Raw genomic sequence first — 26286 nt, 5'->3', positions numbered from 1 at the left:
GCACAGCAAAGGAAATCATAAACAAAATGAAAAGATGGCCTTCAAAATGAGAGAAAATATTTACAAATGAAGTGATTGATAAGGGATTAATCTTCAAAATGTACAAGCAGCTCATGCACCTCAATATCAAAAAACAAATAACTCAATCAAAAACTGATCAGAATGTATACATAGAAATTTACCCGAAAAAGACAGATGGCCAAAAAAGCACATGAAGACATGCTCAACATCACTAATTATTAGAGAAATGCAAATCAATGCTACAACAAAGTGTCATCTTACACCAGTCAGAATGGCCATCGTCAAAAAAATCTACCAAGTGGATAAGGTGTGAAGAAAAAGTCGTCGTGAAGTCGTGAAGTCATTCAGTCGTGTCCGACTCTTTGCGACTCCATGGACTGTCTGTCGCCTACCAGACTCCTCAGGCGACAGTTCATGTAGGCGACAGTCCATGGAGTGTTTCAGGCGAGAGTCCTGGAGTGGGTTGCCATTTCCTTCTCCAGTGAAGAAAAAGGAACCCTCTTAAACTGTCGGTGTTACCACCACTATGGAGAACAGTATGGAGGCTCCTTTTAAAACTGGATCTACCATATAATCCAGCAGTTCTACTCCTGGCATATAGCTGGAGAAAAACCATAATTTGAAAGGATGCATGCACCTCAGCTTTCATTGCAGCATTGTTTACAACAGCCACAACGTGGAAGCAACCTAAATGTCCATCAACAGAGGAATTGACAAAGTGGTTTATTACTCAGCCATGAAAAGGAATGAGGTAATGCCATTTGTAGTGACATAGATGGCCCAGAGATTGTCATCAAGAGTGAAGTAACTCAGGAGAGAAAAACAAATACTATACAATATCATTTGTATGTGGAATCTGGAAAAGTGGAGCAGATGAACTTATTAGCAAAGAGGAAATAGAGTCATAAGTGTAGAAAACAACCATGGATACCAAGGGGTGTAGTGGGGGCGGGATGTATTGGGACATTGGGATTGACATATATACACTACTTTTTATAAAATGATTAATTAATGAAAACTTACTGTACAGTGCAGGGTTTTCTATGTAATGCTGTGTGGTGATGTACATGGGAAGGGTATCTAAAAAAAGAGTGGATATACGTATATGTATAGTTGATCACTTTGCTGTATAGCAGAAACTAACACAACATTGCAAAATGACTATGCTCCAATAAAAATTAATTTAAATTTAAAAAATGAATCAAGGTACAAAGACAATAGGGAAAGCTTGAAAGCTCAATATACAAAGGTAACCATGCAGGAATTTGCAGATTTACTATGATATACATCAAGAACATTTGCTTGGCTTCAATGGGAAATGCATACCTGGAAACACAAGGAAATAATTTTTTTTTTTTTTAGAGGAAACGAGAATACTGGTAGAGATGAAGGTGTGATGCATATCTTTAAAAGACTGGCTAAAAATTGTGGATTCTATGTAATTAGAATACTGAATAATAATAAACAGAAATTCCTTATATGTAGTTTCAATATACTAAACTATTCCTTTGATGCAACTAGAGCAAACTGAACTGGAAGAGATTAAAGGCAGAAATGGAAAGGTACAGATGTGATGGCATCAGTAGAGAAAGAGTTACTCTGTATCTTTTCAAGGAGAAAGAAGAGTAGAAATAAATAATATGTGTGATTGTGAAAGAGTGAATATTAAAATGTGATTCTGCTTTAGAGGACATTAGGAGAAAGTGGTGGTGATGTTAAGTAGTTATTGAATATTAATTGTAAAATATTAGGAAGGAATACTTTTTGGCTATATGAATAAGTAGAACTCAGGGTCATTTTAATTTTTGATTTCTGTTTGGCCAAAGAGGATTTTGTTCATTTGTTTTTTTAAGATAGTTAAAATTGTGGGTGACCAGCTGACCAAACATAGGTAAGTTAAAGAGAGAAAAATTAAGGCAAAAAGGAATGAGATGAGTTTGCTCATTCTTTCATTCATTCAATAAATACTTGTTGAATCTGTGCTAGTATTTGTGACTATAAAGACAGAAGCTTTAAAGAGCTTACAGTCTATGAGTGGGCACAGATATTTAGGTGGTTAGTTTCTATGTTTTGTGGCAACTGCATTGTTGGATACTTATATTAGGTACTAAGTGCTAGCTTAGTCACTCAGTCGTGTCCGACTCTTTGCAGTCCCACGGACCATAGCCTTCCAGGTTCATCTGTCCGTAGAGATTCTCTAGGCAAGAATACTGGAGTGGGTTGCCATGCCCTCCAACGGATCTTTCTGACGCAGGGATCGAACCCAGGTCTCCCACATTGCAGGCGGATTCTATACTGTCTGAGCCACCAGGGAAGCCCATTGGGTACTCTGGCAGTCCAGAATTATACCATTTAGCTTAGTCTGGGGATGGATGATGGAGTCAGGCGAGACTTCTTCAAGAACATGATAGCTGAGCTAAATTGTGAGGAATGAGTAGAACTTAGTTAAGTGGAGAAGGTGGGAAATATTAAAGGTATGAATTCATAAAACAACACTGCTTTTGCTGAAGTAAAGGGCAGTGAATCAGAAATAAAGTTGCTGGGGAAGAGTTGGGAAGTAAGCAGGTGAGTGATCATAGAAGGAAGAGTCCTGAATATAAACATTTGCTGATTCCATTTCTTTCTAAATATTCAGTGAACACTTATGGATTGAACAGTATGTACAAGGTTTACTGCTTTGTCACATGGCCAAGCCATAATAAAGATGTCTAAAGCAAGCTGTCTTTCGTTAAGCAACTCATAATCTCTTTCAGAGTCCAAATTGCATCGTTAAAGCATAGCTGGAACTACCCCACTTAATTTTTTTATTGTAGTTTTTTATGAACCCTGTATGATGAGTTCAGTTCAGTCACTTGTTGTGTCTAACTCTTTGCGATCCCATGGACTGCAGCACGTCAGGCCTCCATGTCCATCACCAACTCCCGGAGTTTGCTCAAACTCATATCCATCAAGTCGGTAATGACATCCAACCATCTATCCCATGTTGTCCCTTTCTTCTCCCACTTTCAATCTTTCCCAGCATCATGGTCTTTTCCAATGAGTCAGTTCTTCGCATCAGGTGGCCAAGGTATTGTAGCTTCAGCTTCAGCTTCAGCATCAGTCCTTCCAATGAATAATCAGGACTGATTTCCTTTAGGATTGACCGGTTGGATCTCCTTGCATTCCAAGGGATTCTCAAGAGTCTCCTCTGACATCATAGTTCAAAAGCATCAGTTCTTCAGTGTTCAGCTTTCTTTATGGTCCAGCTCTCACATCCATACATGACTACTGGAAAAACCATAGCTTTGACTAGACAGACCTTTGTTGGCAAAGTAATGTCTCTGTTTTTTAATATGATGTCTAGATTTGTCATAGCTTTTCTTCCAAGTAGCAAGTGTCTTTTAATTTCATGGCCGTAGTCACCATCTGTAGTGATTTTGGAGCCCAAGAAAATAAAGTCTGTTACTGTTTCCATTGTTTCCCCATCTATTGGCCATGAAGCGATGGGACCGGATGCCATGATCTTAGTTTTCTGAATGTTGAGTTTTAAGCCAACTTCTTTATTCTCCTCTTTCACTTTCATCAAGAGGCGCTTTAGTTCCTCTTTGCTTTCTGCGATAAGGGTGGTGTCATCTGCATATCTGAGGTTATTAATATTTCTCCCTGCAATCTTGATTCCAGCTTGTTTGGCATTTCACATGATGTACTATGGCATTTCACATGATGAAATGGCATTTCACATGGTGTACTCTGCATACAAGTTAAATAAGCAGGGTGATAATATGCAGCCTTGATGTACTCCTTTCCCAATTTGGAACTAGTCCATTGTTCCATGTCTGGTTCTAACTGTTGCTTCTTGATCTGCATACAGATTTCTCAGGAGGCAGGTAAGGTGGTCTGGTATTCCCATCTCTTTAAGAATATTCCAGTGTGTTGTGATCCACACAGTCAAAGGCTTTGGCGTAGTCAATAAAGCAGAAATAGATGTTTTTCTGGAACTCTCTAGCTTTTTCTATAATCCATCGGATGTTGGCAGTTTGATCTCTGGTTTCTCTGCCTTTTCTAAATCCAGCTTGAATATCTAGAAGATCTCGGTTCACATACTGTTGAAGCCTGGCATTACTTTGAGCATTACTTTCCTCAAATTTTGAGCATTACTTTGATAACATGTAAGATCAGTGCAATTGTGTGGTAGTTTGAACATTATTTAGCATTGCCTTTCTTTGGGATCGGATCGAAGACTGACCTTTTCCAGTCCTGTGGCCACTGCTGAGTCTTTAAAATTTGCTGGCATATTGAGTGCAGCACTTTCACAGCATCATCTTTTAGGATTTGAAATAGCTCAACTGGAATTCCATCACCTCCACTAGCTTTGTTCATAGTGATGCTTCCTAAGACCTGCTTGACTTCACATTCCAGGATGTCTGGCTCTAGGTGAGTGATCACACCATCATGGTTATCTGAGTCATTTCGATCTTTTTTGTATAGTTTGAACATTCTTTGGCATTTATTGCATTATATAAAGTTGTACCACAGGGATTTTAGATTTTGATACTAATCTAACATACAAAATGTTAACAGTGGCTGTCTTTGGGAGGTAGGATTATAATAATAGTCAATTCTACTTTCCTATATTTTACAGTTTTTCTCTTAAGACTTTTATTATAAGAAAAATATATTTTATTTTATCATAAAACTAAATGAGGAGTTGGGGCTGACTTAGGACTGATTTCTCCTCTGGACTCTCAGGGTCCTACATCATGTTCTAAGTGTAGGTATAGGATTTCAAGTGGGACCATATGCTTTTTAAAAATTTGATTGGTGGATGTTTAAAATTTTTTGGGGGGGGTCAGAAAACGCCAGGTATTTTTACATTTTATTAGCTGCAGTATAGACGCTAGAGCTGCCTCATTTCTTCCCCTCCCCCACCCCCAGGACAGTGCCAGGCCTTCCCAGGAGCCCTGCCTTTGCTGCCTGGGCAGTCTGAAACTCCTGTTGCAGCTGAGCAAAGGTCTCCCTCTGTTGTTCTGACTGCCACTCTAGATCCCGGAGCTGGGATTCATATCACTTAATCTCAGCTGTGATGTAGTCCAGCCTTTTACCCACTGTGGCCCGAGATTCCCCCAGCTCCTGTTTGACCAGTATGGGCCCCAGAAGTTTAAACACCACATTGGACCCATCCAGCAGAGCCAGTTCCTCCTTCATGATATTATTTTCTGTTAGTTGTACCTCTAATTTCTGCCTCCCTGACACGGATTTACTCAAGTCCTTCTGCAGCTGTTGATATTTCTCCACTTCTCCCTGTAGCTTCTTCTGGATTAGCTCAGCCATGGCGGGGATGAAAGCGTTCTCCCTTCAGTACTGGTAAACCCTATTTTTTTAATTTTAAGGAAATGTAGATGATTTACAATGTCTTGTTAGTTTTAGATATACATCAAAGTAATTCAGTTGTTTACACATATAAGTACCTATTCTTTTTTAGATTCTTTTCCCTTATAGGTTATTACAAAATATTGAATTTAGTTCCCTATTCAAGACCATATGCTTTTGATGAATATTGATGATTATTTCAAGTCAGAAGAAATACCATTAGTCATTATAGTCAAGCTTTATGAACAGTAAAATAGCTATTTCAGTTTGGTCTCAGAAGTTAGTTCATTTTATCCTTCTTCCTTTCTTTTCCTCCCTTTCCTCCCACCTTTCCAGTCTTTGAGGAATTTAATGGTCTAGTTCTAGGAGGTAGACTTGATAATTAAATAGCCGTCTTACTTTAAGCCATTAGGTGTGCCAATCTGTTGATTGTTGTTGTTATTCAGTTGCTAAGTCCTGTCTGTCTGTTTGCGACCCCCTGAACTGGACTGTAGTACACCAGGCTTCCCGGTCCTTCAGTATCTCCTGAAGTTTGCTCAAATTCATGTCCCATTGAGTCGGTGATGCTATCTCACCATTTTTCTCTGCCACCCTCTTCTCCTCCTGCCCTCAATCTTTCTCAGCATCAGGGTCTTTTCCCATGAATTGGCTCTTCACATCAGGTGGTGAAGTATTGGTACTTCAGCATCAGTCCTTCCAATGAACATTCAGGGTTGAATTCCTGTAAGATTGACTTGTTTGGTCTCCTTGCAGTCCAATGGACTCTCAAAAGTCTTCTCCAACAGCATGATTTGAAAGCCCTCCAGAAGCATGATTTGAAATTATCAATTCTTTGGTGCTTAGCCATATTTCTTGTCCAGCTCTCACATCTGTACATGAAAAACCATAGCTTTGACTATATGAACCTTTGTCTATAAAGTGAATGTCTTTACTTTCTAATACACTGTCTAGGTTTATCATAGCTTTCTTTCCAAGGAATAAGCATGTTGTAATTTCATGGCTGCAGTCACTGTCTGCAGTGATTTTGGAGCCCAAGAAAATAAAATCTGTTACTGCTTCTACTGTTTACCCTTCTATTTGCCATGAAGTGATGGACCAGATGCTATGATCTTAGTTTTTTGAGTATTGAGTTTCAAGCCAGGTTTTCATTCTCCTCTTTCACTCTCATCAAGAGGCTCTTTAGTTTCTCTTCACTTTCTGCCATTAAAGTGGTATCATATGCAAATATGAAGTTGTTGATTTCTCTCCCACCAATCTTGATTCCAGCTTATGATTCATTTACCCAGCATTTCACATGATATACTCTGCATATACGTTAAGTAAGCAGGGTGACAGTATACAGCCTTGACGTACTCCTTTCCCAATTTGGAACCAGCCTGTTCCATGTCTGTTTCTAACTGTTGCTTCTTGATCTGCATACAGGTTTCTCAGGAGGCAGGTAAGGTGGTTTGGTATTCCCATCTCTTTAAGAATTTCCCACAGTTTGTTGTGATCCACACAGTCGAAGGTGTAGTCAGTGAGGCAGAAGTAGATGTTTTTTTTCTGAAATTCCCTTGTTTTCTCTATGATCCAGCAAATGTTAGCAATTTGATCTCTGGTTCCTCTGCCTTTTCTAAATCCAGCCTGTACATCTGGAAATTCTCGCTTCCCATACTATTGAAACTTAGCTTGAAGGATTTTGAGCATAACCTTACTAACATGGGGAATGAGTGCAACTGCCTGGTAGTTTGAACAGTCTTGGGCACTGCCCTTGTTTGGGATTGGAATGAAAACTCACCTCTTCCAGTTCTGTGGCCACTGCTGAGTTTTCTAAATTTGCTGACATATTGAAATACTGGAGTGGGTAGCTATTCCTTTCTGTAGGGGATCTTCCCAATCTAGGGATCATACCCAGGTCACCTGCATTTCAGGCAGTATCTTTACTGTCTGAGCCACCAGGAAGCCCTAATCTATTCATGTATTATGTTAAAATAATTTACATATTTCTTCACTGCTTAGTAATTCCCATATATGAAGTGAGAACCTTGGTTATAATACATGTCAATCTAATTAGTACTTGGAAGAACGCCAGGTACATAATGACCATGGAATTAATATTTGATGAATTAATGAATAGACTGGCTATATTAAGAACTGGTAGTAATTCATTATTTAAATATATTTTATCTACAAAGTAGATCCTTTTTTTCTTTATTCTTTTCTAAAATATAGAACTACTTTTCAAGTTGATTCAAAAGAAGATTCAGCATAACAGTGACCATTAGATCAGTTTATGACTATACAGCTGACCTTTAAACAATGAGTGGAGGGGCACCAACCCCCCAAGCAGTCAAAAATCCGTGTTTAACGTATAGTCAGCCCTCCATATCTGTGATTCCTCTATATCCATGTTCTGATTGCAGGGATTCAACCAACTGCAAGTTGTCTAGTACTACCAGTTCAGTCACTCAGTCATGTCCAACTCTTTGTGACCCCATGGACTGTGGCACGCCAGGCTTCTCTGTCCATCACCACCTCCCAGAGCCTACTCAAACTCATGTCCATAGCATCAGTGATGCCATCCAACCATCTCATCTTCTGTCATTCCTTTCTCCTCCCACCTTCAATCTTCCCCAGCATCAGGGTCTTTTCAAATGAGTCAGTTCTTCTCATCCGGTGGCCAGAGTTTTGGAGTTTCAGCTTTAGTATCAGTCCTTCCAATGAATATTCAGGACTGATTTCCTTTGGCATTGACTGATTGGATCTCCTTGCAGTCCAAGGGACTCTCAAGAGTCTTCTCCAACACCACAGTTCAAAAGCATCAGTTCTTCAGTGTTCAGCTTTCTTTGTAGTCCAACTCTCACATCCATACATGACTACTGGAAAAACCATAGCTTTAACTAGACAGACATTTACTATTGAGAAAAATCTGTATATTAGTGGATGTGAGCAGTGGAAATCCTTGTTGTCCAAGGGTCAACTCTTAGGTGTTGTATATTGATTTATTTCATCATTGATATTTGCTGTTGGCAGAGATTCTGCCTCTCTATGGTCTCATAGCTTGAAGAAAACATATATGAATGGAATTTCTTCCAGTCTGTCCAGAAGTGGTCTCCAGAGAGAGGGTGGTGCATAAGACAATTCATTGTGTGGGGAAGTATTAGACTTTCCACTTATATTTATTTGCCATATAAAAGTAACAAATTGGGATGGGGTGGGAGATGGGAGGAGGGTTCAAGTGGGAGAGGACAAAAAGTAAACAAAAGAAATTAAAGTTTGATAAATGCAATATGTGGATGAATAAGAGTACATTTAAATAATCTATTAAAATATATACATATTTTGGTGTATTTACATCTTCTACTGATAAGCGTACTTGGGAAATGTCAGTCGCTGCTACATAGAGTGGTAAAATTATCACAACAGATTTCTTTGCAATTCAAGAAGTATTCACTCACCACACAATCACCTGCAGAAATACATTCACTTAGGCAGGAAATCTGTTCCAGATGTGCCTCTGGAAGAGGTTTTCATTGCACCTGTTGAAGAATTTCACTGTTGAGTAGCTTGGCAGTTTTCCTGCTGAGCCATTAGCAACCTGAAAGAGTCACCAAAGAAGTAGTAAATTGTCTGGAAAAATCATGCAGAGTATATTTGTCCTTGGACTGGTAAGTATGACAAGCAAAAATAACCTAACATAGGTATGCTTTCTTTTATGAAAAATGTCTTTGTTAAATATTTTATGTAAATGGTCTTATTTCAGGGAATCTGAATTATCCTTATCTGCTTTCTTCCTTTGAAACCTTTAACCCCATCACCAGATTCTGTTGTGTCATTTTCATATACAGAAAGTAAAAGTAGTTCTTTACATTTTAATGAAGTTTTGCATTCATTTTATTTTTCAGAGGGATATTCAACCTGTTATCCAGTGGTTGATTTCATGATCAAAGTAGAAGTATCATATTTTAAAAGGCAGCTCTTTTATCATGAATGTGCGGCAAGTTGTTGAAACTTGGGAGAGAAATGCTTGAAAGTTGTTGGTTCTATGATCTGTTGAGTTTCTGGTCACGTTCCTTTATTAACTGAAAACTTGGAAATCCTGCTTATATTCTTCTTCATCCCAATACTTACCGTAACATCCATGTGAAGGATTCACCCAACACCTGGCCTCAGAGCTCAACTATAAATTTTCTCAGTTTTCCTCCATAGCCATACTCAATGCTTTTTTAAAATACTGGAATATAGTTGTTTTACACATTATGACATCATTAATCATTGTGTGTAATCACTGACATTTGCATGTATTATGAAATTATCACCATGTTAAATGTAATAACCATCTGTCCCCATCTAAAATAATTGTATTATTTTTGATCTGTTCCTTATGATTGTATATCTATTCCTTCTACATCATCATGATTATTTATTATGTAAGTGAAGTTTTGTACCTCTTAATCCTCTTCACTTATTTCATGCAACTTCCACCCCTTCTGGCAACCACCAGTTTGCTCTGTGTGTCTTTGTTATTGTTGTTGTTGTTGAGTCACTAAGTTGTATCTGACTCTTTGCAACTCCATGGACTGTAGCATGCCAGGCTTTGAATTCCTTCACTATCTCCCAGAGTTTGTTCAAACTCATTTCCATTGAGTGAGTGATGCCACACAACCATCTCATCCTCTGTCATCCCCTTCTCTTCCTACCTTTAATATTTCCCAGCATCAGGGTCTTATCTAATGAGTTGGCTTTTCTCATCAGGTGGCCAAAGTATTGGAGTTTCAGCATCAGTCCTTCCAATGAATATTCAGGGCTGATTTCCTTCAGGATTCACTGGTTTGATCTCCTTTGCAGTCCAGGTGGCTCCCAAGAGTCTTTTCCAACACCACAGTTCAAAAGTATCAATTCTTTGGTTCTCCGCCTTCTTTATGGTCCACCTCTCACATCCATACACGACTACTGGAAAACCATAGCTTTGATTACGCAGCCCTTTGTCAGTAAACTAATGTCTCTGCTTTTTACTACACTGTCTAGGTTTTTCATAGCTTTCCTTCCAAGGAGCAACCATCTTTTAATTTCATTGCTGCAGTCACCATCTGCAGTGATTTTGGAGCCTCCCAAAACAAAATCTGTCACTGGTTCTATTCTTTACCCATCTGTTTGCCATGAAGTGATGGACCAGATGCAGTGATCTTAGTTTTTTGAATGTTGAGATTTAAGCCAACTTTTTCACTCTCCTCTTTCACTTTCATCAAGAGGCTTTTTAGTTCCTCTTCACTTTCTGCCATAAGGGTGGTGTCATCTGCGTTATTGATATTGCTCCCAGCAATCTTGATTCCAGCTTGTGCTTCATCCAGCCTGGCATTTCACATGATGTACTCTGCATATAAGTTAAATAAGCATGGTGACAGTATACAGCCTTGATGTACTCCTTTCCCGATTTGGATCCAGTGTGTTGTTCCATGTCCAATTCTAACTGTTGCTGCTTGACCTCCATACATATTTCTCAGGAGGCAGTTCAGGTGGTCTGGTATTCCCATCTCTTTCAGAATTTTCCACAGTTCACTGTGATACACAGAGTCAAAGGCTGTGGCATAGTCAACAAAACAGAAGTAGATGCTTTTCTGGAACTTCCTTGCTTTTTCAGTGATCCAGTGGATGTTGGATCTCAACCAATTTGATCTCTGGTTCCTCTGCCTTTTCTACAACCAGCTTGAACATCTGGAATTTCCTGGTTCATGTACTGTTGAAGCCTGGCGTGGAGAATTTTGAGCATTACTTTAGTAATATGAGGTGAGTGCAGTTGTGTGCTGCTTTGAGCATTCTTTGGCATTGCCTTTCTTTGGGATTGGAATGAAAACTGACCTTTTCCAGTCCTCTGGCCACTGCTGAGTTTTCCAGATTTGCTGGCATATTGAGTGCAGCACTTTCACAGCATCATCTTTTAGAATTTGAAATAGCTCACCTAGAATTTCATCACTTCTACTAGCTTTGTTGGGCTTAGGCTTCCTCTTTTTCTTAACACAAAAAAGTCTCTAATCAGATTTGGCAAATTCAGTCACATTGACATGCAAATTACTACTCTCAGAGAATACATTATCACTTCCAAGGTTTTCCCTTTTTTTTTTCTCCTTTTAAAAGGGCAGGTGTGGGATGACCCAGAGGGATGGGATTCGGAAGGAAGTGGGGGGTGGGGGGATTCAGGATGGGGACACATGTAAACCCATGGCTGATTCATGTCAATGTATGGCAAAAACCACTACAGTATTGTAAAGTAGTTCAGTTCAGTTCAGTTCAGTCGCTCAGTCATGTCCGACTCTGCAACGCCATGAATTTCAGCACGCCAGGCCTCCCTGTCCATCACCAACTCCCAGAGTTCACTCGAACTCACGTCCATCAAGTCAGTGATGCAATCTAGCCATCTGATCCTCTGTCATCCCCTTCTCCTCCTGCCCCCAATCCCTCCCAGCATCAGAGTCTTTTCCAGTGAGTCAACTCTTCGCATGAGGTGGCCAAAGTACTGGAGTTTCAGCTTCAGCATCATTCCTTCCAAAGAACACCCAGGACTGATCTCCATTAGAATGGACTGGTTGGATCTCCTTGCAGTCCAAGGGACTCTCAAGAGTCTTCTCCAATACCATAGTTCAAAAGCATCAATTCTTGGGTACTCAGCCTTCTTCACAGTCCAACTATCACATCCATACATGACCACTGGAAAAACCATAGCCTTGACTAGACGGACCTTTGTTGGCAAAGTAATGTCTCTGCTTTTGAATATGCTATCTAGGTCGGTCGTAACTTTCCTTCCAAGGAGTAGGCGTCTTTTAATTTCATGGCTGCAGTCACCATCTGCAGTGATTTTGGAGCCCAAAAAGATAAAGTCTGACACTGTTTCCCCATCTATTTCCCATGAAGTAATGGGACCAGATGCCATTATCTTCGTTTTCTGAATGTTGAGCTTTAAACCAACTTTTTCACTCTCCACTTTCACTTTCATCAAGAGGCTTTTTAGTTCCTCTTCACTTTCTGCCATAAGGGTGGTCTCATCTGCGGTTATTGATATTGCTCCCAGCAATCTTGATTCCAGCTTGTGCTTCTTCCAGCCCAGTGTTTCTCATGATGTACTCTGCATAGAAGTTAAATAAGCAGGGTGACAATATACAGCCTTGACATACTCCTTTTCCTATTTGGAACCAGTCTGTTGTTCCATGTTCAGTTCTAACTGTTGATTCTTGACCTGCATACAGGTTTCTCAAGAGGCAGGTCAGGTCGTCTGGTATTCCCATCTCTTTCAGAATTTTCCACAGTTTATTGTGATCCACACAGTCAAAGGCTTTGGCATAGTCAATAGAGCAGAAATAGATGTTTTTCTGGAACTCTCTTTCTTTTTCCATGATCCAGCGGATGTTGGCAGTTTAATCTCTGGTTCCTCTGCCATTTCTAAAACCAGCTTGGACATCTGGAAGTTCACGGTTCATGTATTGCTGAAGCCTGACTTGGAGAACTTTGAGCATTACTTTACTAGCATGTGAGATGAGTGCAATTGTGCAGTAGTTTGAGCATTCTTTGGCATAGCCTTTCTTTGGGATTGGCATGAAAACTGACCTTTTCTAGTTCTGTGGCCACTGCTGAGTTTTCCCAATGTGCTGGCATATTGAGTGCAGCACTTTCACAGCATCATCTTTCAGGATTTGAAATAGCTCAACTGGAATTCCATCACCTCCACTAGCTTTGCTCGTAATGATGCTTTCTAAAGCCCACTTGACTTCACATTCCAGGATGTCTGGCTCTAGGTGAGTGATCACACCATCATGATTATCTTGGTCATGAAGATCTTTTTTGTACAGTTCTTCTGTGTATTCTTGCCACCTCTTCTTAATATCTTCTGCTTCTGTTAGGTCCATACCATTTCTGTCCTTTATCGAGCCCATCTTTGCATGAAATGTTCCCTTGGTATCTCTAATTTTCTTGAAGAGATCTCTAGTCTTTCCCATTCTGTTGTTTTCCTCCATTTCTTTGCATTGATTGCTGAGGAAGGCTTTCTTATCTCTTCTTGATATTCTTTGAAACTCTGCATTCAGATGCTTATGTCTTTCCTTTGCTCATTTGCTTTTTGCTTCTCTCCTTTTCATAGCTATTTGTAAGGGCTCCCCAGACAGCCATTTTGCTTTTTTGCATTTCTTTTCCATGGGGATGGTCACAAACCTCTGTCCATAATTCATCAGGCACTCTATCTATCAGATCTTGGCCCTTAAATCTATTTCTCACTTCCACTGTATAATCATAAAGGATTTGATTTAGGTCATACCTGAATGGTTTAGTGGTTTTCCCTACTTTCTTCAATTTAAGTCTGAATTTGGCAATAAGGAGTTCATGATCTAAGCCACAGTCAGCTCCTGGTCTTTTTTTTGCTGACTGTATAGAGCTTCTCCATCTTTGGCTGCAAAGAATATAATCAATCTTATTTCAGTGTTGACCATCTGGTGATGTCCAAGTGTAGAGTCTTCTCTTGTGTTGTTGGAAGACGGTGTTTGCTATGACCAGTGCGTTCTCTTGGAAAAACTCTATTAGCCTTTGCCCTGCTTCATTCCGTATTCCAAGGCCAAATTTGCCTGTTACCCTAGGTGTTTCTTGACTTCCTACTTTTGCATTCCAGTCCCCTATAATGAAAAGGACATCTTTTTCTTGTAGTTCTTCATAGAACCGTTCAACTTCAGCTTCTTCAGCATTACTGGTTGAGGCATAGACTTGGATTACTGTGATATTGAATGGTTTGCCGTGGAAACGAACAGAGATCATTCTGTCGTTTTTGAGATTGCATCCAAGTACTGCATTTCGGACTCTTTTCTTGACCATGATGGCTACTCCATTTCTCCTGAGGGATTCCTGCCCGCAGTAGTAGATATAATGGTCATCTGGGTTAAGTTCACCCATTCCAGTCCATTTTAGTTCGCTGATTCGTAGAATGTCGACATTCACTTTTGCCATCTCCTGTTTCACCACTTCCAATTTGCCTTGATTCATGGAGCTGACATTCCAGGTTCCTATGCAATATTGGTCTTTACAGCATCGGACCTTGCTTCTATCACCAGTCACATCCACAACTGGGTGTTGTTTTGCTTTGGTTCTATCCCTTCATTCTTTCTGGAGTTATTTCTCCACTGATCTCCAGTAGCATATTGGGCACCTCCGACCTGGGGAGTTCCTCTTTCAGTATCCTATCATTTTGCCTTTTCATACTGTTCATGGGGTTTTCAAGGCAAGAATACTGAAGTGGTTTGCCATTCCCTTCTGCAGTGGACCACATTCTGTCAGACCTCTCCACCGTGACCCGCCCGTCTTGGGTGGCCCCACACAGCATGGCTTAGCTTCATTGAGTTAGACAAGGCTGTGGTCCGTGTGATTAGATTGACTAGTTTTCTGTAATTATGGTTTCAGTGTGTTTGCCCTCTGATGCCCTCTTGCAACACCTACCATCTTCTTTGGGTTTCTGTTACCTTGAATGGTGGGTATCTCTTGACGGCTGCTCCAGCAAAGTGCAGCTGCTGCTCCTTACCTTGAACGAGGGGTATCTCCTCATCGCTGCCACTCCTCACCTGAACATGGAGTAGCTCCTCTGGCCCTCCTTTGCCCGCACAGCCACCGCTCCTTGGACGTGGGGTTGCTCCTGCAGGCCACCGCCCCTGGCCTCGGGCAGCAGGTAGCTCCTCCCGGCCACCGCCCCTGACCTCAGACGTAGGGTAGCTCCTCTCCACCGCTCCTGTGTGGTCGCAGCCTGGGACTCTCGGCTGATGCCTCTGAGCTCGGACGTGGGGTAGCTCCTCCTGAATTAGCCTCCAATTAAAATAAATAAATTTTTAAAAATATAAAAAATAAAAAAAGCAATGCATTCAATTCAGTTCAGTTCAGTTCAGTAGCTCAGTTGTGTTTGACTCTCTTCAACCCCATGGACTGCAGGATGTCAGGCTTCCCTGTACATCAACATTCCTGGAGCTCCCTCAAATTCATGTCCATCAAGTCAGGGATCCCATCCAACCATCTCATACTCTGTCAGCATGAATTATTTTTGTCTTAAAAAAAATTTCCTGTTTTGCAGTCAGGTCCCAGGAAGGTGACTGAGGAAAGAGAAGCTGACTGATGGAAATTCTTAGATACTTTTCTTTCATTCATTCATCCATGAATAATTGAATGCCTACTGGGTCCCATGGACTATTCTTGGTACTAAGGGTACATCAGTGTACAAAACAACTGTGTGTGTGTGTCTGTGATACAGAGAGAGCTCATGTAGTCTTCTCACAAAGCACCAGGGTTACATTTGTTGAAGACAGAAAATAGCCCAATAAAAAATAGAGTACACAGTATTTCACATGGATAAAAATGAAGCAAGAAAAGGGAACTGGAGCAAGGATATATACACAGAATTCTGCTTTAAATTGGAGTCATAAGACAAGGATGAAAGAAGGAAGAGAAAAGAGCCAGACATGCCTATTGCTATGTGGAGAATGTCATAGGCAGAGGGAACAGCCAAGGTATAAGCTCTAGGAGAGGAGGTTGCTTGGGGTAATCCTAGAACTTGGGGGAATGAGTAGGTGGGAGATAAAGTCAGTGAGATAAGAACTGGGGTAGATCTTGTAGACTGTTGTAGTGATTTAAAGACAATAAACTTTGCCTAGGCAAAGAAGAGATCCTGTTTATCACAGTAGGTTTGATATCATGATTTGAACTGACTTCTAATAGAAGATCAAGGCTCCTTCCTTCTGCCTTCACTATTACTTCCTTCAGAAGTCTGGATCTTGGGTAAGAAGCTACACCTGTTCTTTTTTATTGTCTTTAAAATTTTTCATATATTTTATACTAAGAGCACATCTCAATTTGAACTAGGCACATATCATATACTTAATAGACATATGTGGCTACTGGCTACCATATTGAATAGTGCAAATCTAGGCCATTCCAGCAGACCTTACTTATGAATAAAGGACCTTCTCCCATAGTCTAACTGAGATTGGAGTGCTACACTGGCTCAAAATACAAACAGTAAAGTATTATCATGCATTGTTTTAATCCCCTTGTGCTTGTTTCTCTCAGGTACTTTTAAGAGTTCTAACTGCATGTTTCTTTAGACCATGCAGTGGGCGTTAGGCAAGGGCCACATTAGAAAAGGCTTTGTAAGTTATGCTAAAGAGTTGGGATTTCATTCCAGAGGCCTAGAGATGAGAAAGGGGGAGGAGTTAGTGAGTTTTCAGCAGAGCAAGTATGTAATCATTTTTGCATTTTTAGAGAAGTTATTATTATGGTAGTATAGAAGACCCATTGTAGAGCATCTTGATTAAAAGCAGAGAGAAGGTCCTTGTTGACCTGAAACAAATAGACTGCCAGCTGTCTCTCTAGCAAAGACAGTTTTATTCAGGATCAGCAGAAAATTATAGTTTTGAGTCTACAACCAAGGTAAGCCATGTGCAGATCCCCACGTGGCAAAGGAAAGAGAATACATTTAAAGAGCGGAAAAGGAAGGTGGGAGGGCAATAGTAAGCAAAGAGTCCATGGCTTTTCATTAATCCTGAATCCTTGCCAGGAATGAGGAAGAGTCTTTCTGCCTTTTGGGCTCTGTCATCCTCAAAGGGCATGAGAGCTCCCTCTTCTGTTTCCCAACTATATTTAAGTGAGGTTCCTATTTTTTATTTCCTTATTTTACATCCTATGAAAATGTAGATAAGAAGTGGTGAAGGGCTAACCTAAGGTAGTAGCACTGTAGTCAGAGCAGAGAGGGCAGATTAAAAGATGCTAAAGAGGGCTGTAGAATCCACAGTGCTTGGTATCAGTTGAGCATGATACACGAAGAAATATCAAAGATGATGCCTAGCTTTAAAAAATTATTTTATCTTAGGCAGCTTGGATTGTATGTAGAACTATTAATTAAACTAGTAAATATAGGAAGAGAAACCAATTTGAGAGGAAATGTTGAATTTCATTTTGGTACATACGGACTTTGGAGTGGAGAGAGGAGAGTTTGAAAAGTATCCAACTTGGTGTGTTGGGAAGCCTGATGAAAGTGGTAAAAGTAATTACGATGGAATAATGAGAGTGAAAGCCAGGCTATAAATGCATTGAGGAAAGAATGAAAGATTTTGAGAAAACATAGTGTATTCAATTTACTCTTATAACAAATATTAATTAATATTTAAAATGCATTGGAATGTACATTGGGAATACACTCACGAATAATATAGTATCTGATCTCAAGCAGTTTTCTGTGGGGATGGGTTAAGCCACAAATAAAGCAGACATTTAAAAAGTATAAATGAGGACTTCCCTGGTGGTCCAGTGGTTAAGAACTCACCTGCCAATGCAGGGGACATGGGTTCGATCCTTGTCCAGGAAGATCCCACATGCTGTGGGACAACTAAGCCCAGGCGCGACAGCTACTGAAGCTCACACGCCCTAGAGCCCATGCTCTGCAACAAGAGAAAGCCACCTCAAGGAAGCCCATGCACCGCAATTAGAGAAAGCCGGGGTGTAGCAGCAAAGATTCAGCTCAGTCAAAATTTAAATAGATAATAAATAAAAGCTTAAAAAAGTAGTAAGTATGAATAGCTAAGATAGTCACCAGATGGCACTATGAAAGCACAACAGAAATGTCATTGACCTCTAAAGGGTTAGAACAGGGAGAGTGAGGAGCCCTAGACATAACACTGAGTCATTTTAACATGGTTTTTCTTCTGCTACAAGATTTCTTTAGGGTCCATGTTGTATCATGTAGAGTACATGTGGAAGACTTTTCCCTCTCCTAGATGAATCAAAGACTGAAGAAGGAAAATCATTTCAACCCCAAGTTTGTGGTAGTGCTCTCATGTTTCCTTTTGCTCATTAGATAGAAATATGTGAAGGCTGCCAACGGGCCACAGTTAATAAAGGGCTGCAGTCGAGGAAGGGGTCTCCTTTGAGCCCTGAAGATAGGCTGTGGAAGCTGCTTCTGTCTACAGCTGTGTTGTCCAGTATAGTAGTCATCAACTAGCCATGGGTGGCTATTTACATTTAATGATAATTAAATAAAAGTGAAAATTTTACTCAGTCACACTACCACACTTCAAGTTATTAATAACCACATGTGCTTAGGGCCTCCATATTGGATAGCCTAGACTATAGAATGTTTGTTTTCTCACGGAAAGTTCTCTTAGACTGCACTGGTGTAGATGACTTGCTTTGTTTCTATAAGTACAAGGAATCTAAAAAATGTATGTTATTACCTACTCTATCTTTTTAGCCCTCTAGGTTTTTGTGCTAGATCCTATAGTTTTATAAACTATGTAATTATTTTTAGATGTTTATTGTTTATATATTGTTTTTAGCTTACTTTCCTTGCTATTTTTATTATTTCATAATTTCTGTATTTGTGGCTTTTAACCTCTTGTGTCCTTTATATCATTTTAATTCTCATCTCCTATAGGTGACCCTTTAGCAACCTGAAGGTCTTATAAGTTACTTTTGATTGAGCTTCCATTTCTTTCTTTGCTGATTCACCTAAGTAAATGAAGAGACTCATAAAATAAAATTCCTTTTTGGGAACAGCAATATTACATGCATTGATACTAGCAAGTTCCCTCAGTTATTAGAAATATGTTTTCTTTATACCATATATCGGTCTAGTTCCTTTATTAGAAGATCTGAAATTGCCAGTTTTGCTATACTTAAAATCTTTAATTGAGCCATTTAAACAGATATGACTTTCTAAAGGGGACAGGTAGTGACAGATACTATCCACTGTTTATTAAGCATTTATATTTGTTAAGCCCTGTGCTGCTGCTAAGCTGCTAAATCACTGCATTCGTGTCCGACTCTGTGTGACCCCATAGATGGCAGCCCACCAGGCTCCCCCGTCCCTGGGATTCTCCAGGCAAGAACACTGGAGTGGGTTGCCATTTCCTTCTCCAATGCATGAAAGTGAAAAGTGAAAGTGAAGTCGCTCAGTCGTGTCGGACTCTTAGCGACCCCATGGACTGCAGCCTACCAGGCTCCCCCATCCATGGGATTTTCCAGGCAAAAGTACTGGAGTGGGGTGCCATTGCCTTCCTGCTGTGCTAAAATCCATTTAATCACTTAATTCTCCCAGCAATCCCATGAGAATATTATGATTTATTCCAACATACAGATGAGGAAACTGCGGTCCTGAGAGAATGTCAGTATCTGGCCTAATGTCACACATTAGGTGAAAGACTTGAAATTAAGTGAAAGACTTGAACTCCCAGATTTGAACTCTAATTCCAAAGCCTACAACATTAAGTAGGAGGTTCCTCTTAGGGAAAGATCCATAGACATAACATGTCTGGTTCAGTGATGGCAAAGAACTTTATGGTATTGAATCTTCTCATGTGTGTGTATTTTTTGTTGTTGTTGTTGTTTGTTTTTTGTTTTTTACTATTTATTTGACTGTGCCTGGTCTGAGTTATGGGGTGTGGGATCTAGTTCCCTAACCCAGGTCCTCTGTATTGGGAGCACAGAGTATTAGCCAATGGACCACCAAGGAAGTCCCTCATATGTTTTTATGAACATAGTTGCATTAGAAGATCCATGGCCAGGTTTTTGAAATTTTGATAAACCACATTGGCCTCCTCTCTGCTGATAATTCTTTGAGTTCAGTTCAGTTCAGTCGCTCAGTCGTGTCCAACGCTTTGCAACCCGATGAATCGCAGCACGCCAGGCCTCCCTGTCCATCACAAACTCCCACAGTTCACTCAAACTCATGTCCATCGAGTCAGTGATGCCATCCAGCCATCTCATCCTCTGTCGTCCCCTTCTCCTAACCCCTCCCAGCATCAGAGTCTTTTCCAATGAGTCAACTCTTTGCATGAGGTGGCCAAAGTACTGGAGTTTCAGCTTTAGCATCATTCCTTCCAAAGAACACCCAGGGCTGATCTCCTTTAGAATAGACTAGTTGGATCTCCTTGCAGTCCAAGGCACTATCAACAGTCTTCTCCAACACCACAGTTCAAAAGCTTCAATTCTGCAGTGCTCAACTTTCTTCACAGTCCAACTCTCACATCCATACATGACTACTGGAAAAATGATAGCCTTGACTAGACAGACATTTGTTGGCAAAGTAATGTCCCTGCTTTTGAAAATGCTATCTAGGTTGGTCATAACTTTACTTCTAAGGAGTAAGCGTCTTTTAATTTCATGGCTGCAATCACCATCTGCAGTGATTTTGGAGCCCAAAAAGATAAAGTCTGACACTGTTTCCACTGTTTCCCCATCTATTTTTTGCCAAGAGAATGCACTGTTCATAGCAAACACCCTCTTCCAACAACACAAGAGAAGACTCTACACATGGACATCACCAGATGGTCAACACCGAAATCAGATTGATTGTATTCTTTGCAGCCAAAGATGGAGAAGCTCTATACAGTCAGTAAAAACAAGACCAGGAGCTGACTGTGGCTCAGGTCATGAACTCCTTATTGCCAAATTTAGACTTAAATTTAAGAAAGTAGGGAAAACCACTAGACCATTCAGGTATGACCTAAATCAAATCCCTTATGATTATACAGTGGAAGTGAGAAATAGATTTAAGGGACTAGATCTGATAGATGGAGTGCCTGATGAACTATGGATGGAGGTTCATGACATTGTACAGGAGACAGGGATCAAGACCATCCCCATAGGAAAGAAATGCAAAAAAGCAAAATGGCTGTCTGAGGAGGCCTTACAAATAGCTGTGAAAAGAAGAGAAGTGAAAAGCAAAGGACAAAAGGAAAGATATAAGCATCTGAATGCAGAGTTCCAAAGAATATCAAGAAAGAGATAAGAAAGCCTTCCTCAGAGATCAATGCAAAGAAATAGAGGAAAACAACAGAATGGGAAAGACTAGAGATCTCTTCAGGAAAATTAGAGATACCAAGGAAATATTTCATGCAAAGATGGGCTCGATAAAGGACAGAAATGGTATGGACCTAACAGAAGCAGAAGATATTAAGAAGAGATGACAAGAATACTCAGAAGAATTGTACAAAAAAGATCTTCACGACCAAGATAATCACGATGGTGTGATCACTCACCTAGAGCCAGACATCCTGGAATGTGAAGTCAAGTGGGCTTTAGAAAGCATCACTACGAGCAAAGCTAGTGGAGGTGATGAAATTCCAGTTGAGCTATTTCAAATCCGGAAAGATGATGCTGTGAAAGTGCTGCACTCAATATGCCAGCAAATTTGGAAAACTCAGTAGTGGCCACAGGACTGGAAAAGGTCAGTTTTCATTCCAATCCCAAAGAAAGGCAATGCCAAAGAATGCTCAAACTACTGCACAATTGCACTCATCTCACACGCTAGTAAAGTAATGCTCAAAGTTCTCCAAGCCAGGCTTCAGCAATACGTGAACTGTGAAATTCCAGATGTTCAAGCTGGTTTTAGAAAAGGCAGACAAACCAGAGATCAAATTGCCAACATCTGCTGGATCATGACAAAAGCAAGAGAGTTCCAGAAAAACATCTATTTCTGCTTTATTGACTATGCCAAAGCCTTTGACTGTGTGGATCACAATAAACTGTGGGAAATTCTGAGAGAGGTGGGAATACCAGACCACCTGACCTGCTTCTTGAGAAACCTATATGCAGGTCAGGAAGCAACAGTTAGAACTGGACATGGAACAATAGACTGGTTCCAAATAGGGAAAGGAGTACGTCAAGGCTGTATATTATCACCTTGCTTATTTAACTTCTCTGCAGAGTACATCATGAGAAACGCTGGGCTGGATGAAGCACAAGCTGGAATCAAGATTGCCAGGAGAAATATCAATAACCTCAGATATTCAGATGACACCACCCTTATGGCAGAAAGTGAAGAGGAACTAAAAAGCCTCTTGATGAAAGTGAATGAGGAGAATGAAAAAGCTGGCCTAAAGCTCAACAGTCAGAAAACTAAGATCATGACCAGCCTAGACAACATATTAAAGCAGAGACATTACTTTACCAACAAAGGTCCATCTAGTCAAAGCTATCGTCTTTCCAGTAATTATGTATGGATGTGAGAGTTGGACTATAAGAAAAGCTGAGTGTCGAAGAATTGATGCTTTTGAACTGTGGTGTTAGAGAAGACTCTTGAGAGTCCCTTGGACTGCAAGAAGATCCAACCAGTCAATCCTGAAGGAAAGCAGTCCTAAATATTCTCTGGAAGGACTAATGCTGTAGCTGAAACTCCAATACCTTGGCCATTTTCTGTGAATAACCGACTCATGGAAAAGACCCTAATGCTAGGAAAGATCAAAGGCGGGAGGAAAAGGGGACAACAGAGGATGAAATGGTTGGATGGTATCACCGATGCGATAGGCATGAATTTGTGTAGGCTCTGGGTTTGGTGATGGACAGAGAAGCCTGGCATGCTGCAGTCCATGACGTCACAAAGAGTCGGACACGACTGAGTGGGGGAAATGAACTGAAGACTTGGAAACAGTCTAAATGCCCCTTGATTAATGGATAAAGAAAATGTGGTATGTGGACACAATGAAATATTATTCAGGCATAATAAGAAGGAAATCCTATCATTTATGACAAAATGGATGGACTTTGAGGGCATTATGCTAAATGAAAGAAGTCAGAAAAAGACAAATACCATATAATCTCACTTATATGTGGAATCTTCAAAAAAGGCAAACTTACACGGAGTATAGGTTTGTGTTTTATAGATCTATCTATTAATATCTATTTTCTAGTGGCATGGAGAATACAGGAAAGTATTCATTGTGAAAAAAACTCCTAGAGATTGAATGTGGAACAGACTTAGGGTATGTCGTTGCTGTTGTTCAGTCACCAAGTTATGTCCGACTCTTTGTGACCCCATGGACTGCAGCACACCAGGCTTCCCTGTCCCTCACCATCTCCTAGAGTTTGCCCAAGTTCATGTCCATTGAGTTGGTAATGCCATCCAACCATCTCAGTCTCCATTACCCTCTTCTCCTTTTGCCTTCAATCTTTCCCAGCATCACGGTCTTTTCCAATGAATTGGCTATTCCCATCAGACTTAGGGTATACTAGAAATAAATTTCACTTTAAGAGATTTTTACCTTTTACCTACATTTTTGTTGGATTGGCATTTTACTTGGCCTCATTTAACTAAAATTATAGTATACACTGTGTATGTGAGTGGTATTTAGTAGTGGGATAATAGACGTTAGCTTTGTCAATGTGGAGCTGATAGTCTAGTGAGGAATATGGTTATTAAGCAGTTGACTATATGAGTATATATTAGAACTGTGTTAAAAACTGTAACAGAGTGTGATCCTTGTGCAAGAGCTATATAATAGAAAGCTTAGTCAAAGTAGAGAGATTCCTGAAAGATTCTCATTTATCCAAATTTGAAGGATAGTGAACAGCCACATGTGGTGGCCCTAAATCTGGGGAGAATCTTGCATATTCTAGGAATTCAGGGAAGTTCAGTTTGACTCATGCTTGGAGTGTGAAGAGGAGGGTTGCCTACAGAGTGAATGAAGAGACAGTTTAGGCAGGTTCTAAAGGCCACATTAGCTAGTTTGTGCCTATTCAAGTACAATGGGAAATTCTATGGAAAAGCTTAAAAAAGGGGTCAATATGATCAAATTTGTATTTTAAAATACCATTCTGACTACCATGTGAAAAATCATTTGGAGCAGGATAAAATAATTCCCCTTGGAAAATTTTAGACCCTGGACTCATAACCAGCATTAGATGGTGACAATGGGAGATTTTGAATATAGTATTGGAAAGGAGAACTTGTGGAACTTGATGATTTGGATATGGGCAGGAAGAGTTAGGTAGTTTACTATAAACAAATTTGTGATAGAAGGGTCTCTATTTATTTTTAAATTTTATAGTTCATTAACAATGTTGTGTTAGTTTCAGGTGTACAGCACCTGATGTGTATATACACATCTGAATCACTATTTAGAAGAGATACAAAAACAGATTAAAACACCAAAGCCTATTTAACCATATTCATTATTTAAATGTTCTTCCTGAGCTATCAGTTTAAATTTTAGGTACACGAAAATAACTTCTACTCTCAAAAGTTAGAGATAGGAATAGAAAGAAAGCATTCAGTCTTGAGTTTAAACAGTGTTATTTGGGCATCTATCAGCTTTTTGAGTATTTGGAATCCATCGGTAAAGTTATTGCCTACTTAAAGAAAGTAGCCTGGTCATAATGGACCCTTATTCAGCTCCTTCAATGTTAATTTTAATTTTGACTTTTTTTTTGTAATCAGGTTTTGTAAAAACAAAAATGCTATGTATTATCCTGCTGTAATCAGCATATGCTATTTTCTTGTTAGTTCTGCATTGGGGATTCAGAAGTGGGTGGAATTAGTTAATTAGGATCCAAAAACAAATAGATTGTGAAAAAAAATTCTTTAAAATCTTAAAGAGTTGAAATACAACTACTAATGCTTTTTTTCTTAAACCTGTAACTCTGTGAATATTTACTAATTTATTATCTCCTATAAATATGATCCAAGCCATTAAAGGTTACATTTATAAATGCTTTGGGATTGATCCCGGTTTTGGCCTTTAAGCCTTCCTATTAATTACCATAATGTACTGCTAGGAAATGTGACACTTCCTGAGATGTCACATTTAATCTTGCATGAAATGCAAATGAGGTGCTGATTAAATCATCAATGACATAATCTCTAATTTCAAAGCTGTGGAAATGATTAGAATAGAAATATGTCTTCCTTTTCCTAACTAGGATAGTACTGTTACTTTAGTTTAACTGTGCATGTAAACTTTCAGGGAAAAGTTTACTGATAACAGCCGTTTATCCTTTGTTTTCCTTTCCTGCTGTTAACCTCACTTCATCTGGCTTCTGAAGGCTCCTTTCAAGTTGTAGAGGTAGTATAGACAGTGAACTTGGCTCAAAGCATTTCTTTTTATCTCTCTGATTTGTGATTCAAATAGTCAACCCACCAGCCATCAAGCAACGTTTACATACCATCTAGGTGTCTAGATTGACAATGAAAAGATGAACAACACATTTTCCCTGAGCCAAAGGAACTTGTGTCCTTGTAGAAGGCAGTCCCTGCACAACCAGTAACTGCAATAAAGTCTTCTAGTGGCTATGATAGACATATGTATCAAATGGAAAAAAGTTTGTGATCAAATAAATTGAAAAATACCAAAACACTAATTTGAAAAGATATATCCATGCACCCGTGTTCAGAATGGCATTATTTACAATAGTCAAGATATGGAAGCAACCTTAAATGCTCATCAATAGGTGAATGGATATGGACCATATACGCTATGTAATAGTAGCCTTTAAAAAGAAAAAAAGAAATCTTGCCATTTGCAACAACATGAGTGGGCCTAGAATGTGTTGTGCTAAGTCATGGGCGGACCTAAAGGGTGTTGTGCTAAGTGAAATCAGGCAGAAAAAGACACATGCTGTATGATTTCACTCATATATGGAATCTGAAAAAGCACACCAAATGGACAAACACAGCAAAACAGCCACAGAGAGAGAGAACAAACAGGTGGTTGCCAGAGGGGAGAATGGGGTTGGGGGAAGACAGAAATAGGTGAAGGAGATTAAGAGGTACAGACTTCTAGTTACAAAATGAATGAGTCATGGGTATAAAATGCACCGTGTGACTATAGTCAGTAATTATGAAATATCTTTGTAGGGTGACATGGTAACTAGCCTTACTATGGTGATCATTTTGAAATGTATAGAAATATTGAATCACTATGCTGTATACCAGGAACTAACTTAGTATTGCAGGTGAATTATTCTTTAAAAACAAATTCATAGAAAAAAAGATCACATTTGTGGTTATAAGAGGCAGGAGGTATGAGAAGAGGATTAGGATAAAGGTATTCAAAAGGTCCGAGCTTCCAGTTATAAGATAAGTACAGGAATGTAATGTACAACATGATAAATATAGCTAACACTGCTGTAAGTTAGGTATCAAGGTTAAGAGCA

At 39.7% G+C, this 26286-nt stretch overlaps 1 protein-coding gene and 1 pseudogene across 2 annotated transcripts in view; one reads left to right on the top strand and one right to left on the bottom strand.

The window, feature by feature from the left end:
• Positions 1 to 26286, top strand: part of NME7 (NME/NM23 family member 7) — a 248899-nt gene that overhangs the window by 122636 nt on the left and 99977 nt on the right. The window lies entirely within an intron of this gene.
• On the bottom strand, positions 4864 to 5556 carry LOC104986222 (annotated as a pseudogene). The gene has a single exon (XR_825010.1). The product of XR_825010.1 is annotated as a prefoldin subunit 6 pseudogene (transcript).

The sequence above is a fragment of the Bison bison genome, unplaced genomic scaffold, assembly GCF_000754665.1.
Source record: "Bison bison bison isolate TAMUID 2011002044 unplaced genomic scaffold, Bison_UMD1.0 scf7180017864064, whole genome shotgun sequence".
Lineage (NCBI taxonomy): Eukaryota > Metazoa > Chordata > Mammalia > Artiodactyla > Bovidae > Bison > Bison bison.
Note: the sequence above shows the minus strand (reverse complement) of the source record. Positions and strands in the feature narration are given on the sequence as shown.